The sequence below is a fragment of the Equus asinus genome, chromosome 12 (genome assembly GCF_041296235.1).
Source record: "Equus asinus isolate D_3611 breed Donkey chromosome 12, EquAss-T2T_v2, whole genome shotgun sequence".
Classification (NCBI taxonomy): domain Eukaryota; kingdom Metazoa; phylum Chordata; class Mammalia; order Perissodactyla; family Equidae; genus Equus; species Equus asinus.
This window is the reverse complement of record NC_091801.1, coordinates 86,060,546-86,068,447: the sequence shown is the minus strand read 5'-3', so window position 1 is coordinate 86,068,447 and position 7,902 is coordinate 86,060,546.

The window sequence follows — 7,902 nt, the reverse complement described above, 5'->3', positions numbered from 1 at the left end:
CATTTGTGGGTGAAGGAAGCTCAGTAATTTTGGCATAAGGATCTCCTACAAATCAGTGACTGCAGGACGTGAGCCGGCAGTTCCCCAAAAGGGAAATACAACCAGGAAAGCTTGGAAAAGGCTCAAGTGTGCCAGTTCCAAACTAAAAAAATTGCCACCTCCTCCCAATCAATTAGTAAAGTTTATCCGTACTACGCAGAGCTGTGGAGGAATGGGAAAACGGGCGCTTTCACGTGTTGCTGATAACGTTCTTAATACAATCCACCTGTGCCAGGTGTGGGGCCACAATAGCGTGACCCATCTCTTCTCTGGAGGAAGATGACTGCACACCAAGACTTGGCTTGGCAGGTGCCAGGCAGCCCAGAGGTGGCCCCAAGGGAGGCCAGGGCACTCCTGTAGGACAGGCTGGGGAAGCTCAGGCCACCAAAGGCCACTCCACGCACAGAGGGGCTGATGGTGAAGGTCCAGGAGGTTCTCTCCCAGGAGTTAGACTTGCCCTGGGGCACAGGGAAATCATAGGAGGTGGTAATGAGAGCAGCACTGGGGGGGCCTCTACTCTGGCCCACCTGGATGAGTTTGGGGAACACTTGGTTTCATGTGTAAAAGTTCCCAAGCTCAGAAATGCAGGTGAGGTAAAGTTCAGGGTCTCAAAGACTGCCCTCACTTGTGACTCCAATTGCAAGTTTAGGGGGTCCCCAAGATCATCCTCAAGTTCAGTAATTTGTTACAAGGACTCCTAGAACTCACACTGAAAGCTGATATACACATGGTTACAGTGTATTACAGGGAACAGACACAGATTGAAATTAAAATTGACATTGGCCAAGGGATTGCATGGGGCAGCATCCATGAAAAGTAACAAATTCTGAACTTCTGTTTTCCTCTCCCTGTGAAGTCTCGGACCATTACTTTCCCCGCAGTCATGTGTGACAATGTGCACGGGGTATTGCCAACAAGGAAAGCTCACCTGAGCCTTGGCATCCAGAGCTTTCATTGGGGCTCAGTAACATTGACGCAGCTGGCTGCCTGCACAACGGCCCTCAGTCTCCAGCCCCTCCAAGGTCAGGCTGATGCCACATGGTCCGAAGCCCCCACCATAAATCTCACTGTTAGGGTAGACTGTCTGGCATGGCCAAAGGCCAGCCCTCTCAGGGGGCAGGTTAATCATTTCAGCACAGGTGGTTCAGAGTAGGTCGGAGCCCAGGCCTGCCTCCAACTGCTGAGACATCGGTCCAGTCACTTCTCTTCCTGAACCTCAGGTTCTCACCTGTAGACAGGAATCCCACCATCCAGGTCATAGGGTTACTGTGAAAAATTAAATAAAATCACTGCAGGAAGACCAGCCCAGCACTCAGTTCTGTGTGGTCTGTGTGTTGTGAGTTCGAGGGACTCTGGACAGGTGCAGCCACCAAAGGGGGTTGGAGGCCATGGAGAGGAACGGGTTGGGGGAGCAACTTACCCCCCCAACAGGGGCCAGCCGAATGCTCCACAACCCCAAGGTATCTTGGAGAAGCTAGTGATGCATGCAGGAAACTGGGATGGGGCACAGCCGGCCCTAGGCAAGGCCTCATTCCCTTCTTAGCCTGAGAGGCCACACAGCCACCTCCAGTGGGGATTCAAGGAGAGACTAGAGGCCACTAGCCCCAGTGGGCACCTGTGGACTGGCCCAGCCTGAGTACAGAGGTGAGAGGGCCCAGATCCAGCTCCCAGCAACTCTCTGGCACAGATCTTACATCCTGCCTGGGTCTTCCTGCCCCGGGAGTACCCGCAAGGCCAGCCATAAAGGCCTAGGCCATGGGGCACCATTCATGCACACAGTAAGCATGACCCCACCCAGCCTCAGCACTACCTTCAGGGTGGGTCCATTACCTCTCTTTTACCCAAAGATGCTGATTCAAGACTCCTCTGACAAGCCAGGGTCCTCAGCTGTCTGACCCTCTCCCCATCTCCTGACTCACTGCTAGCTGCCCAGAGCTATTAACAATTATTAACAAGCAGCCCACGGTCTGAGATGACATCGCTCCCAAAGGCCCTCTGACACCAGCAGGGTGACAATTCCGTTTCTGATCTTGTGAGCTGAGGAGACAACAGGACGGCCACAAGGAGTTAGTCCACCAGATGCCCAGGAGTGACTGCCCAAGATGGCACAGTGGAAACATCTAGAACCAATAGAGCCCTTTGCCCATGTTCCCTCCCCACCCCTAGACAAGACTGACACTGGGCCCCTGTGAAAGTGTGGTAAGTCATGCTACCAGCCCTCAAGTCAAAACCAAACCAAGAAAATCTGTCAACCCATACGTTCTCTAGTTTTGTACAATGGGAAGAACCAGCACATTTTTCTTTTTCTGGGTATACTTTATAAAAATATGCTTCTTCAGACTGCAGTACCCCATTACCCCTCCCTCCCTCTCCAGCCCTTCCACCCAGGGCTGTAGGGCTCCCTTCAAGGGCCACAGTCCCTTGACGTGCCACTGGCTCAGGGGGCATCCATGCTGACAGGACGAAGGAGTCCCAGAGGGGGATTCTTAACAAACACCCAATGAGAAGCATCTGGGCCACAAGCAGTAACAGGGCAAAGCACATGAAGGGAGAGGTGGTTCCTACAGAAACTGACGTGAAGAAACACAGGTTCCCTGAGTAATCAAACTCAGTAACCAGTGGCAAAGACGTGCCTACGTAATTAGCAAACAGAGGGTAAAAGTACAACATCCAGTGCAGGGAGTTTGTGCGGAAATCACTGTTCTCTACTCAGCTTTGCATCCTGGCAGGCAGGGAAATGGTCTTCCAGGGGTTCAGTGCTGGTGACGTTATATATTGGGTACAGCCACTTTGGAAAGTATTTACATATAGTCATCAGTGTCCTTTAAAAAGTTTATCTTGTTCCTAGGAATGTATCCTAAAGACATAGTTTGAAAGAATAAGTTAAAGGCATGAAATTAGTCACTATGGAATAATATATGTCCAAATGTTAAGTTTTATAAACTAAAATATGTCAACTAGGGGACTGGCCTGGTGGTGCAGTGGATAAGTGTGTACATTCTGCTTCGGCAGCCCAGGGTTTGCCGGTTCAGATCCCCGGTGCGGACATGGCACCACTTGGGAAGCCATGCTGTGGTAGGCATCCCACATATAAAGTGGAGGAAGATAGGCACGGATGTTACCTCAGGGCCAGTCTTCCTCAGGAAAAAGGAGGATTGGCAGCAGATGTTAGCTCAGGGCTAATCTTCCTCAAAAAAAAGAATAAAGAAAAGGGGCTGGCCCCGTGGCTGAGTGGTTAAGTCTGTGCGCTCCGCTGCAGGCGGCCCAGTGTTTTGTTGGTTCGAATCCTGGGCACGGACATGGCACTGCTCATCAAACCACGCTGAGGCAGCGTCCCACATGCCACAACTAGAAGGACCCACAACAAAGAATATACAACTATGTACTGGGGGGCTTTGGGGAGAAAAAGGAAAAAATAAAATCTTTAAAAAAAAAAAGAATAAAGAAAAAAGAATTTAAATTTAAAAAAAACAAAGAGAGTAGTAAACTTCAGTGAATTTCCACATTTGGCATAGCACCTACCATGCCTATGCCCTGGTGCCACGGCAGGCAGCTGTGTGGACAGTGGCCTGCATTCCTGGTGCAGCTTGCTGAAGCCAGGATGGGCAGTAAGGACCTTGTCCTCCAAATATCAGGGTTGTGTGTTTTGATGATCGATTACCACTGTTGATCACTGCAGGGCTGGCGCAGGTGTGACTGCTATTGTTTTAACCACTGAAGAGGTTTCTAGGGGGAATTAAAGAGATAATACTTGTTTCTTGCCCTTTTGGAAGCCAGACATTTAAGGAAATCTTTTTCAGGTCACTAGATGACCACACAGATAATGGGACAGAAACTTCAGGGGCCACACACATCAAAGAATACACATTCTGTTGGAGCCAGCCCCGTGGTGTAGCAGTTAAGTGCATATGCTCCACTTTGGCGCCTGGGGTTCACAGGTTCAGATCCCGGGCACAGACCTACACACCACTCATCAAGCCATGCTGTGGTAGCATCCCACATACAAAATAGATGAAGATTGGCACAGATGTTAGCTCAGGGCCAATCTCCCTCACACACACACATAAAAGAGAATACACACTCTACAGAAAGTCTTTAAAAGTCACAGATGGCTCCAGCCCACAACAAGCAAAGGGGCAGGAGACAGAATTCCAGAGTTACCACAACATAATACTCAAAATGTCCAGTTCTCAACAAAAAATTACAAAATATACAAAGAAACAGGACAGCATGACCCAATCACAGGGGAAAAAGAATTTGACAGAAACCATCCATAAGGAAGCCCAGACACTGGAATTATTAGTAAAGGATGTTAAATCGATGGCCTTAAATATGTTCAATAACCCAAAGAAAACCAAGGACAAAAAAACTAAAGGAAATCATAAAATGATACATGAACAAGATAAGATTAATAAAGAGACAGAACTTATAAAAAGGAAGCAAACTGGAGCCGGCCCCATGGCCAAATGGTTAAGTTCATGTGCTCTACTTCAGCAGCCTGGGATTTCACTGGTTTGGATCCTGGGCGCAGACATGGCACTGATCATCAGGCCATGCTGAGGTGGCATCCCACATGCCACAACTAGGACCCACAACTAAAATATACAACTATGTATTGGGGGGACTTGGGGAGAAAAAGCAGGAAAAAAAAAGAGAAGATTGGCAACAGTTGTTAGCTCAGGTGCCAATCTTTAAAAAAAAAAAAGAGGAACCAAACAAATTTTGGAGCAGAAAAGTACAATAACTGAAATGAAAAACCTCACTAGAGTGGTTCAACAACAGATTTGAGCAGGCAGACAAAAGGATCCAGGAACTTAAAGATAAGACAACTGAAATTACCTGGTATGAGGAGCAGAAAGAAAAAAGAATGAAGAAAAATGAACAGATCTGAGAAACCTATGAAGCACCATCAAACATACCAACGTACACATGATACGATTCCCAGATGAAAAAGAGAGAAAGGGGCAGAAAAGATATTTGAAGAAATAATGGCCAGGAACTTCTAAAATCTGAGGAAACATGAATATATATGTCCAAGAAACTCAATGAACTCCAAACAGGATAAACTAAGAGATGCATACTGAGACACATTAAGTCAAATTGTCAAAAGACAAAAGAGAAAATTTCAAAAGCAGCAACAGAGAAGCAACTCCTCACTACAAAGCCTCCTCAGTAAGATTAACAGCTAATTTCCCCTCAAAAACTATCAGGCCAGAAGGTAGTGAGGTGATGTATTTACAAGCCTGAAAGGAAAAAAACTGTCAACCAAGAATTCAATATCCATCAAAACTGTCCTTCAAAGGAGCTGAGGGCATACAATGGAGAAAAGAAAGCCTTTTCAACAAATAGTGCTGGGAAAACTGGAAAGCCGCATGTAAAAGAATGAAAATTGACCATTCTTTTTCACCATTCACCAAAATAAACTCAAAATGGATCAAAGACCGAAAGCTGAGACCTGAAACCATAAGGCTTCTAGAAGAAAATGTAGGCAGTACACTCTTTGACATCAGTATTAAAAGGATCTTTTCGGACACCATGTCTTCTCAGACAAGGGAAACAATGAAAAGAATAAACAAATGGAACTTCATCAGATTAAAGAGCTTCTTCAAGGCAAGGGAAAACAGGATTGAAACAAAAAAAACAACCCACTAACTGGGAAAAAATATTTGCAAGTAATACATCTGACAAAGGCTTAATATCCATAATATATAAAGAACCCACACAACTCAACAACAAAAAATTAAACAACTCGATCAAAAAATGGGCAGGAGACATGAACAGACATTTCTCCAAAGAAGATATACAGATGGTCAATAGGCACATGAAAAGATGTTCATCATCACTGATCATCAGGGAAATGCAAATCAAAAGTACACTAAGATATCACCTTACACCCATTAGAATGACAAAAATAACTAAAACAAATAGTAACAAATGTTGGAGAGGTGTGGAGAAAAAGGAACCCTCATACACTGCTGGTGGGAATGCAAACTGGTGCAGCCACTATGGAAAACAGTATGGAGATTCCTCAAAAAATTAAAAATAGAACTACCATATGATCCAGCTATTCCACTACTCGGTATCTATCCAGAGAGCTTGAAGTCAGCAATTCCAAAAGTCCTATGCACCCCAATGTTTATTGCAGCATTATTTACAATCGCCAAGATGTGGAAGCAACCTAAGTGCCCATCAACAGATGATTGGATAAAGATGTGGTATATATATATATATATATACAATGGAATACTACTCAGCCATAAAAAAGAACAAAATCGTCCCATTTGCAACAACATGCATGGACCTTGAGGGAATTATGTTAAGTGAAATAAGCCAGATAGAAAAGGACAATCTCTGTATGACTCCACTCATATGAGGAATTTAAACCTGTGGACAAAGAGAACAGATTAATGGCTACCAGGGGAAAGGGGGGGTGAGGGGTGGGCACAAAGGGTGAAGTGGTGCACTTACAACACGACTGACAGACAATAATGTACAACTGAAATTTCACAAGATTGTAACCTATCATTAACTCAATAAAAAATTAAAAAAAAAAAACATGGAAGTTCTCAAATCAATAACTGTACACTTTAAGGAACTGGAAAAGGAAAAAAAAAATAAACCCAAGATAGCAGAAGGAAGGAAACAATAAAGATAAGAGTGGAGACAATGAATTAAAAATAGAGAAATAGAGAAAATTAACAAAACCAAAAGTTGGTTCATCAAAAAGATTGACAAAATTGACGAACCTTTAGCTAGACTAAGTAAATAGAGCAGGTGCAAACAACTAAAATCAGAAATGAACAGGGGGATGTTACAACCAACCTAACAGAAATAAAAAGGATTATAGAAGAATATTATGAATAACTATAAACCAACAAATTAGATAACCTAAATGAAATGGACAAATTCCTAGAAACACACAATCTACCAACACTGACTCATGAAGAAATAAAAAATGTGAATAGATTTATAACTAGTAAGAAAATTGAATTAGTAGTTAAAAACCTACTAACAAAGGAAACCCCAACACAGACAGCTTCACTGGTCAATGCGACCAAACATTTCAAAAATAAACACCAATTCTTCTCAAAATCCTCCCGAAAACTGAAGAAGTAACACTTCCTAACTCATCCTATGAGGCCGGCATTACCCTGATATCAAAGACAGACAAAGACAAAAACTATGGGTCCAAATCCCTTATGAATACTGATGCAAAAATCCTCAATAAAATACTAGCAAACTGAATTCAACAGCATATTAAAAGGATTATACACCAGGACCAAGTGGGATTTATTCCTAGAATGCAAGGGTGGCCAACATATGAAAATCGATCATTGTAATACATCACATTAGTAGAATGAAGGAAAAAACCACTTGATCATTTCAAGTGATGAAAAAAAGCTTTTGACAAAATTTAACAGTTTCATGATAAAACACTGAATAAACCAGGAGCAGAAAGAAACTTCCTCAAAATGACAAAAGCCTTATAGAAAAACCTAATGTCATACACGATGGGGAGCGACTGAAGGCTTTAAGATCAGGAACAAGTAAAGGGTGCTTACTTTTGCTACTTCTGTTTGACATAGCACTGGAGGTTCTAGCCAGAGCAATTATGCAAGAAAAATAAATACAAGGTATCCAAATTGGAAAAGAAGTAAAATGATCTCTGTTCACAGGTGACATGATCTTCTGTGTAGTAAACCCTAAAGACCGCACACACACAAACAACACAGACAAACATAAGAGCTAACAAACTCACTCAGCAAAGTTGCAGGACACAATATCAAGACGAAAACTAGTTGCATTTCTGTATACTTAACAATGAATAATCCAAAAAGGAAACTAAGAGAACAATTCCACTAA